Source organism: Sceloporus occidentalis, unplaced genomic scaffold (assembly GCF_023333645.1).
Source record: "Sceloporus occidentalis isolate IW3139 unplaced genomic scaffold, rSceOcc1.0.p SCAF_4, whole genome shotgun sequence".
Classification (NCBI taxonomy): Eukaryota; Metazoa; Chordata; class Lepidosauria; order Squamata; family Phrynosomatidae; genus Sceloporus; species Sceloporus occidentalis.
Window position 1 is genome coordinate 5234398 of NW_028316984.1, and position 8108 is coordinate 5242505.

The window sequence follows — 8108 nt, forward strand, 5'->3', positions numbered from 1 at the left end:
ATCACGGAAGGAGCTCCCATAGAAAGGAATCGCATCTGATAACACATTCACATGACGTGAATTCTCATCGTTGGATCTGCAGTTACGTCAGATCTGAGCTGCAAAAAGCTCCAAAAACCTCTGTGTGATAAAAGCTGAGAGAGCCAGCGTGGGATAGTAGGTTACACATTGATCTATGACTCTGGAGACCAAGTTCAATTCCAAGCTCACCCATAAAAACCCACTGGTTGACCTTGGGTGAGTCACACATTGTTGTCCTCAGAAAACCCTATGATAGGTTCACCTTAGGGTTGACATAAGTCAAAAGCAACTTAAAGGCACACAACAACAACATCAAATAGTATCATTAAAGCTTTAGAAAGTCCTTGTGACAAACATGCAATTTAACAATGAAAAATAAACGAACAAGTTTTTTGGAGTGCTCTCCAAAAATTTTAAAATATAAAATCAGTTGAAATACTACACTTGAAATTATGCCTCACAAATCAACTACCGCATTTTTCGGCGTATAAAACGACTGGGCTTATAAGACGACCCCCAAGTTTTCCAGTTAAAATATAGAGTTTGGGCTATACTCACCGTATAAGACTACCCTTCTTCCAACGCACACCAAATAAAAATTAAAAAAACATCAGATTTGATTTCAATATGGTAGTAATTTTAATTCAAATGGTTATGACATGCAGGTGCTTAGCAGGAAAACTGTCACTTAGCCAGCACTGAGCCAGGGCAGTCAAAGCAGTCTCAAAGTGGATTATTTCTGCAGTGTGTTTTGAACCATAGTCCAGCACTCAAGCCACTGCACCAGCCTGATCTACCTGACAGGAATGCTGAGAGGATAAAATACTGTGGAACTGTTGAGTCCCTGAACCAAAAGGAATCGTGTGAAGTGTTTTTTTTAAAATTAATTCTTAAAAGACCTGACTGAAGATCCCAAGAGGTTATCCTTTGTCCTATGCAGTGGTCCCCAGACTGTGCCCTTGAAGAGATGTTGGACTTCATCTTCCAGAAGCATCAGCTATGTTGGCCAGTAGCCTGGGACTCTGGGAGCTGAAGTCCAAAACCACTTAAAAGAGCACAGTTTGGGGACCACTTAAATATATATATCATCATTTCGAGCCTCCACTAACCTCTCTCTCACAATTCCTCTTTGAGAACATTCCCAACCAACTCCCTTAGGAGCGCCATTTGAAGAAGGCCCTGAGGGGAATGGAGGAGACAAAGAGGCGAGGCTCCCAGAGGGAAGGAAGAAGCGAGGGAGGGAGGGAGGCGCCCGGTAGATCCACCATCATTGTGAGCTGATACCCTGATTTTTTTTCAAAGGCGCCTACCAAAGCAGCCCAGGCAGCCTCATCCTCTGCTGTACTATTTGCGGTGTGCAAGGCTTCTTGGGAATTGTAGTGTAGCAATTCCCTTTTTGTGTGAAGAAGAGGCAGAGCGGGGATGGCGGGGTTGGCTTCTGCAATTTTGCTTGACTCTCGGCCAAAGGGAAAGGGGCAAGTTTTGTGGCATAATGTACTCCTCTCACGGCATCAAGAAAATAAAAAGCCCAAGATTATCTATCTGTATCCTATATGTGTGTGTGTTTGTGTATATATATATATATATATATATATATATATATATATATCTATCTGGCACATAAGATGACCCACGACTTTTGAGAAGATTTTCCAGGGTTGAAAAGTCGTCTTATACGCCAGAAAATGCGGTAGTTACCATCAACGCAATGTAAACATTTGCATGTCCAATATACCAGTATGTATGTGTTTTTTCTTTTGTGAAAATAAATGGACACAGTTTTATTGTTTATAGGGTTGGCTTATGCATGTGTTCAGATACAGGCATTCAAGCCATTGCTGATCAAAGGATACAGCCAGACTGCAACAATTATTTACTTATATCTTTATTAAATAATTAAAATCCATGTTCACAACAATACATATCACATACAATTTATGAAAACATTCCTACATAGCCTTTTTTCTCCTCCTCCTCTTTCCACTTCCCAATCTAAGTTCCTTTTTTGTGTTGCTTATCACCCTTTTCCTTTTTTTTCCTTGCAAATATATCCTACATTCCATTATTAATTAATATACCTTTCTCATATAACCTTCTCCAATAAACCTCCTTATTAAATTATAATGCTTCTTTCTTAACAAAGGAGAAATAAACTAAAATTAAAAAAAGAATGTAGGTCTAAATGTATTCTACAAAGTATAATTCCTCATAACTTTGGTCTCCTCGAAAATATTCTTTGTTTTAGTTCATATCTCTATAAAATCCATTTCTCATTAATTCACAAATATTCCTAACTAGAACTAAACCAGTTTTTGTCAATGCCCCATCTCTTCTCACAATACGTCATAATTTACATCCATTCTTTCTCTATATTGTCTCTTTTCTTCTCCTCCAACATACATGAAAGTTTATCAATCTCTCTGTTAAAGATTAACGAGATTAATCATTTACCTGTAATTCCTGATCTGATTTCCAATTTTTTGGCTATCAACACTCTTGCTAATGTAATCAGATATAATAATACTCACCATAACTTTTTCTCGTCTTCCATTCAAAAAATATGTCATGTTTAACAGGTACAGTTCCGGTCTTTTTAAATACTTTATACCATATATTTGCTGTATTATCTTGTGTATCTCATCCCAAAATGCCACTTTTGCCACTTTTTCACATTTCCACCATATGTGGATCATCGTACCTCTTTCTTTATGACAATTCCAACACTTGTCTAAATCTTTTCTAAACATTTTATTCATTCTGACCAGAGTATAATACCACCTATTACTGATTTTAAGGAAGTTTTCCTTTAAGTCTTGAGATCTGGTAAAGGAGTTTGTCTTTTTCCAGGCTTTTCCCCATGCTTCTAATGGAATTACATGCCCTATGTCTTTTGCCCAGTCAATCATATATTGTTTTATTGGTTCTTTTTCTAATTCTCTCTCCCTGAAAAATTTATAATATTTGTCTATTTTCTTTTCGTCAGATTTCATAATCACGTCATCTATTTCTGTTGGTTTTATCTCAATTCCCAGTGTCTTAAAGTCTTCATTAAATCTGTGCTTAATTTGACAGTAACTATACCAATTGATTTCTTTTTTTCCCTGATTAATTCTTCCCTAGATTTCATGGAGATTTCAAACTTTCCATTTGTTTTTATTAAATCTGTGTATCTAATCCAGTAATTTCCTGTATCCCACCTGTTAACGAAGGCCTCCTGGGTTGATACCCATCCTGGTATTTTACAGTAGTATTTCTTTTCTATTATATTAGACGTTTCTAACAAAGCTGTACGGATTGGGTTGTTAAAAAAATCTTTATTCATGGCAGCCTTGTTGTACCATAGGTACGCTTGCCACCCAAACCGTGAATCCAAAAGTGGCTTTCAATAGTGCCACACACAGAAGTACTGGTCACTCTCCATTTGAAATTATCTATGGCTATGAACCTAAAACTCTGCCAGCTCTAACTGCCGACCCTTTGGACCCTGTGACTGTGTCCCAGTGGGTAGCCAAAATGAGGGGAGCTTGGCCAAAGATTGTATCAGCTTTAGAAGAGGCCAAGAAGGATTATAAAAAATTTGCCAACAGAAAAAGGACTTTGGGGTGGGACATAAAACCTGGAGACAAGGTGTATTTGTCAACTAAACACCTCAGCACTCGATACCCTTCTAAAAAGTTGGGACCTAAGTACATTGGGCCTTTTGTAGTAAAAAGATTGGTCAGTGATATTACTGCTGAATTGGACTTCCCCAAATCCTATAGACATTTGCACCCTGTTTTTCATTTTAGCTTGCTGAAACCGGACCTGAGCACTGGACCGTGGAAACGGGACGACCCGCCGCCTCTCCCTATGATGGTTGAGGGGGAACAACATTTTGAAGTTTCGAAGATTTTGGACTCTAGGGTTCATGGGGCAAATTACAATATTTGGTTTGCTGGAAACACTTTTCTGCAGACCACGATGAGTGGGTTTCCCATAAGCATTTGAAAGCCTCTGACCTTTTGGCTCAGTTTCATCGACACCATCCTGAAAAGCCTTCATTATCCACTGTTTGAGCATTTCTTTTCTTGCTGTTGGGGGTTTAGTTTTTTTAGAATCCTGGTTGTATTCTACCAGATATGCTTTATGTTCTGTTGGTGGGAATGATGGGGTTGGGATGCTTTTGCTAGGGCTAGGTTAGTTAAAGCATGTAGGACCTGAGCAGTGTCAGGTGGTAATTATCCAGTGTCCTTGAAGGTCTCTCTCTCAGAGGCTTGGAATGCAGCTTTGAGCAGACAGAGTTAGAAGATGAGGGGGGAGAGATGGGGGGATGAATAACGGTGAGAAAGAGGTGGGGATTTTCTTCCGGCCGCTTTTGGCTGGGGGTTGGAGTAGACAAGCTTGGGGTTTTAGCTATTGCTTCTGCTGGGAGGGGTCAGTCTCAGCTAAGGAGGGGATTCTACATCAAAGCAGTCCTAACAAAAGCACCATTTGGTTCATAGTCTCTTCTGCCTTGAGAGCTCTATGGATACCGGAATAGAGGGTATCTGTTAAACATCACCGCGTTATAAAACTGCCTGACTGGTGCGAATTGATTGCTGCTCTCAGCTGAAAGTTCCGGACGTGATCATCCTGATCATAGCCCATGGTGGCAGCAACTCCTTCCCAGAATGCCTTTCCCTGAGAGTGTTAGATACAGGTGTTGTTGACATAAGATCCATCATGTCTATCTATCTATATATCTATCTACCCATGTATATAACTGTCCATATGTGAGAGTTTAACCCACTGGACTTCCCCTCTGCAACCTCCCTCCAATCCTTGTCCACACCAGCATACCACCCATTCATGACAGTCCATTAAAGATTATGATTATGTGTCTAGAAGCTATCTCTACTTATCTCACTACTTATACAATCCTCATGGCAGAACCCTCACTGAATCACTGAATGAAGGAGGATTCTGACAGGTGGTTTGATTAAAATATAAACCAGGATTATGTCCAGGATTGCCGGAGTGGACCTCAATCCATGAAGCATTCCACAAAGTGGAAAACATAGTACATGAGAGATGGATCACATATGCTGATTGATAAGTAAAAACACAACTGATAAGAAATTGGAATTTAAGCCATTAGATCAATTGTTAAAAGAAGGCTTTTCATGTCACTGGCTACTCTACCATCAGCTTAAAGAAAGATTTTTGGCGGATAGTAGATCAAAGGGTACTAAATCAGTTAACCCTAAATTCGAAGAAATTTTGGTCTCAGATAACCCTCATAAAATTGCTTCATTTTATAATTGTATATTAGAATGGGATATGAAAGAACAGGTGATTAAAGAACAAATGGTTAAATGGTCCCAGGATGTAAAACCATGGCCTGTTACAGACAGCCAAAATAAAGCTGCTTCAAGTCACAGTGGAGGTATGGTGTTTCAATGATGCACCATCCTAAGAGTCCAGAAGCCGCACCAAAGCCACACTGGGCTGGAGCGTGGCTTTGGTGCAACTTCTGGACTCTTAGGACGCATGCATCATTGAAACACCATACCTCCACTGTGACTCGAAGCAGCTTTATTTTGGCTGTCTGTAACAGGCCAAAATATTTGCCTAGATCAATGGGAAAAGTCCTGGAAAAGTAGGCTAAGATATACCTTATGCAATGAAATGAGGGATAATTTCTTCAAGATGCAGTTTAGGTGGTACCTAACTCCTGCTAAATTAGCAAGAATACATAAAGGTGTTTCAAACAAGTGCTAGCACATTCTACCATGTTTGGTGGCATTGTAAGTGGGCCAAGAAATTTTGGAAAGCCATTCATAGTGTTGTAACAAATATTATTCCAATTAAAATTCAGATGGATCCTAAACTTTACTTATTTACTTATGAAGTATATGTATAAATGAGGAACTGGAACATAAGTATGGAAAACTTTTGTTTTATATAACCATAAGCACTAGGATTGATTCATGACATGTTGGTTTTCACAGAATATGTTAGTATGGTTTCATTCATAACATATAAGTATGGCAAATGTGTGTATGAACAGTACATTCAGCCACAGGCTTAAGTTTTGGGACATACAGGGCATTACAGCTCTGAAAGTTATACCTTTAAGAGATTAAATGTACCAGGTAATCACCTGTAGCCTATTGTATAGGTAGAGTATATTACAACATACAATCCCTGTAATTTCTCCCCAGAAACCTTCCTATTTGCGACGTCAAGCTGATTTATGGTTTGGGTAAGCAATAATGTTGTCTGCTTGAAGTTTTTTACAATTGCGTACTCTGTAGCTTGTGTATATTACTTTACTAATTGTTGTTAACCTTGTATATTTAGAAGCATGGAATGTTCAGATTGAAATATTAATCTGGCATAGAATGTTTCAATATTGCTGATGAAGACTTCTTGTGAGTCGAAACGGCCACATAGTACTCCGGAGGTAGCCATCTTTCCACTTTTGAAAGCCTCTATTATTGAAAGAGTATAACTATTAAAGGACATTGCTACCAGTAAAAGTTACATTATTTATCTTCATGCTACCATACTGCAAGTACCATCAATGATTTTCCCCAGACTTTGGAATGGATATGTTTGGTGAGACAGCAGATTAATTTTACTGCCAGCACTTTGGACATTTATCTCATTGGTTTGGACTATCATTGATATTCATAAGGATACAGCATAGTTTTTTCTATTTGTATACTGTTGCTCGACTTCTTAAATACTGAGATTCAATATTGTTAATACACATGCATATATTTTATAAATTAGATATGTCCCTGTTTCAGTTATTCTAATTATTTTCATTATCTACCCTTGTTTCCCTCCTTCCTTGACAATTATAGTGTAAGCTTGCTGCTCGTTGGTTTGTTCTTTTCCAGGAATTGACATTGGGATTCCAGACTGGTTGATAGCTAATTTTCTTCCCGTTCCTCCAAGTGGGTGGGATATGTTATTTCACTTCCACTGCTGTCTCTAGAACAACAGAAAAAAAGCTTGCTCCATCCTCAGTGTGACATACCTTCAAATATGACATACCTTCAAACGGGCACAAAGCAGCATACCACTGCCAATACTAGGGTTCAGGAGCACCAGTAACTACACGCTCCCGAACCCTAGTGCATGTGGGTGCCTCCATGATTGCACAGCCCTGCCCACATGGGGTGCACATCCATGACGTGTCCTGTGCGATGTGTCCAAATGGTACATCACACAGGACATGTTACCAGACCACTGGAGGACGCTTGTCACTCCTTTCCAGTGATGCGAAAAGAAGCTCTGTTTCAGAGCTCCTTTAGGGCACATGCATCATTGGCATGGCAACCAAACGGTCGTACCAATGATCCAGAGGAGAAAGGGCTGTCCCAAGGACATGCCTTTTGTGGGCCATGGAGAAGCGGCATTTTGCTGCTTCTCTGTGGCCCAGAAAAACGCCAGATTGGGGCCACAGGGCTTCTGGTGAGGCTGCCCTGGCCCCAATCCAGTGCAAAAAGGGGTGGCACAGTCCCACACCTTTGGGGAGGTCTGTACAGCCCCATAGTATCACATCACCCCTAAACCTTCTCTTTTCCAAGTTAAATATACCCAGCTCTAAGCCATTCCTCATAGGGCATCGTTTCCAGATCTTTCACCATTTTAATCTCACTCCTCAGACATGCTCCAGCTTGTCAACATCCTTCTTGAATTGTGGTGATCAGAACTGGACACAATATTCCAGGTGAGGTTTGACCAAAGCAGAATAGAGAGGTAGTATTGCTTCCCTCGATCTAGACACTATACTTCTATTGACGCAGCCTAGAATTTCATTAGCTTTCTTAGCTGCTGCATCACATTGCTGAGTTAGGTTCAGCCTGTGGTCCTTTAAGGTACATTTGTTAGTTAAGAGTTCAGACCCTCATTCTTTAAAATGTGTTTTTGCTTCAATTAGCCTGGGTTTCCACAACTGGCAGCAGCTTGAGCATAAAACTTTGGATCAATATAACATAGGCCTGGTACACATGTGCTAGGCTTGCTTGGGGGTGGGGCGTGCACACACCCTGCAACGTTAGCACATCATGGGTGCACTGCAGCTGTGCGGCACTATCCAAATGATGTGTGCAGAG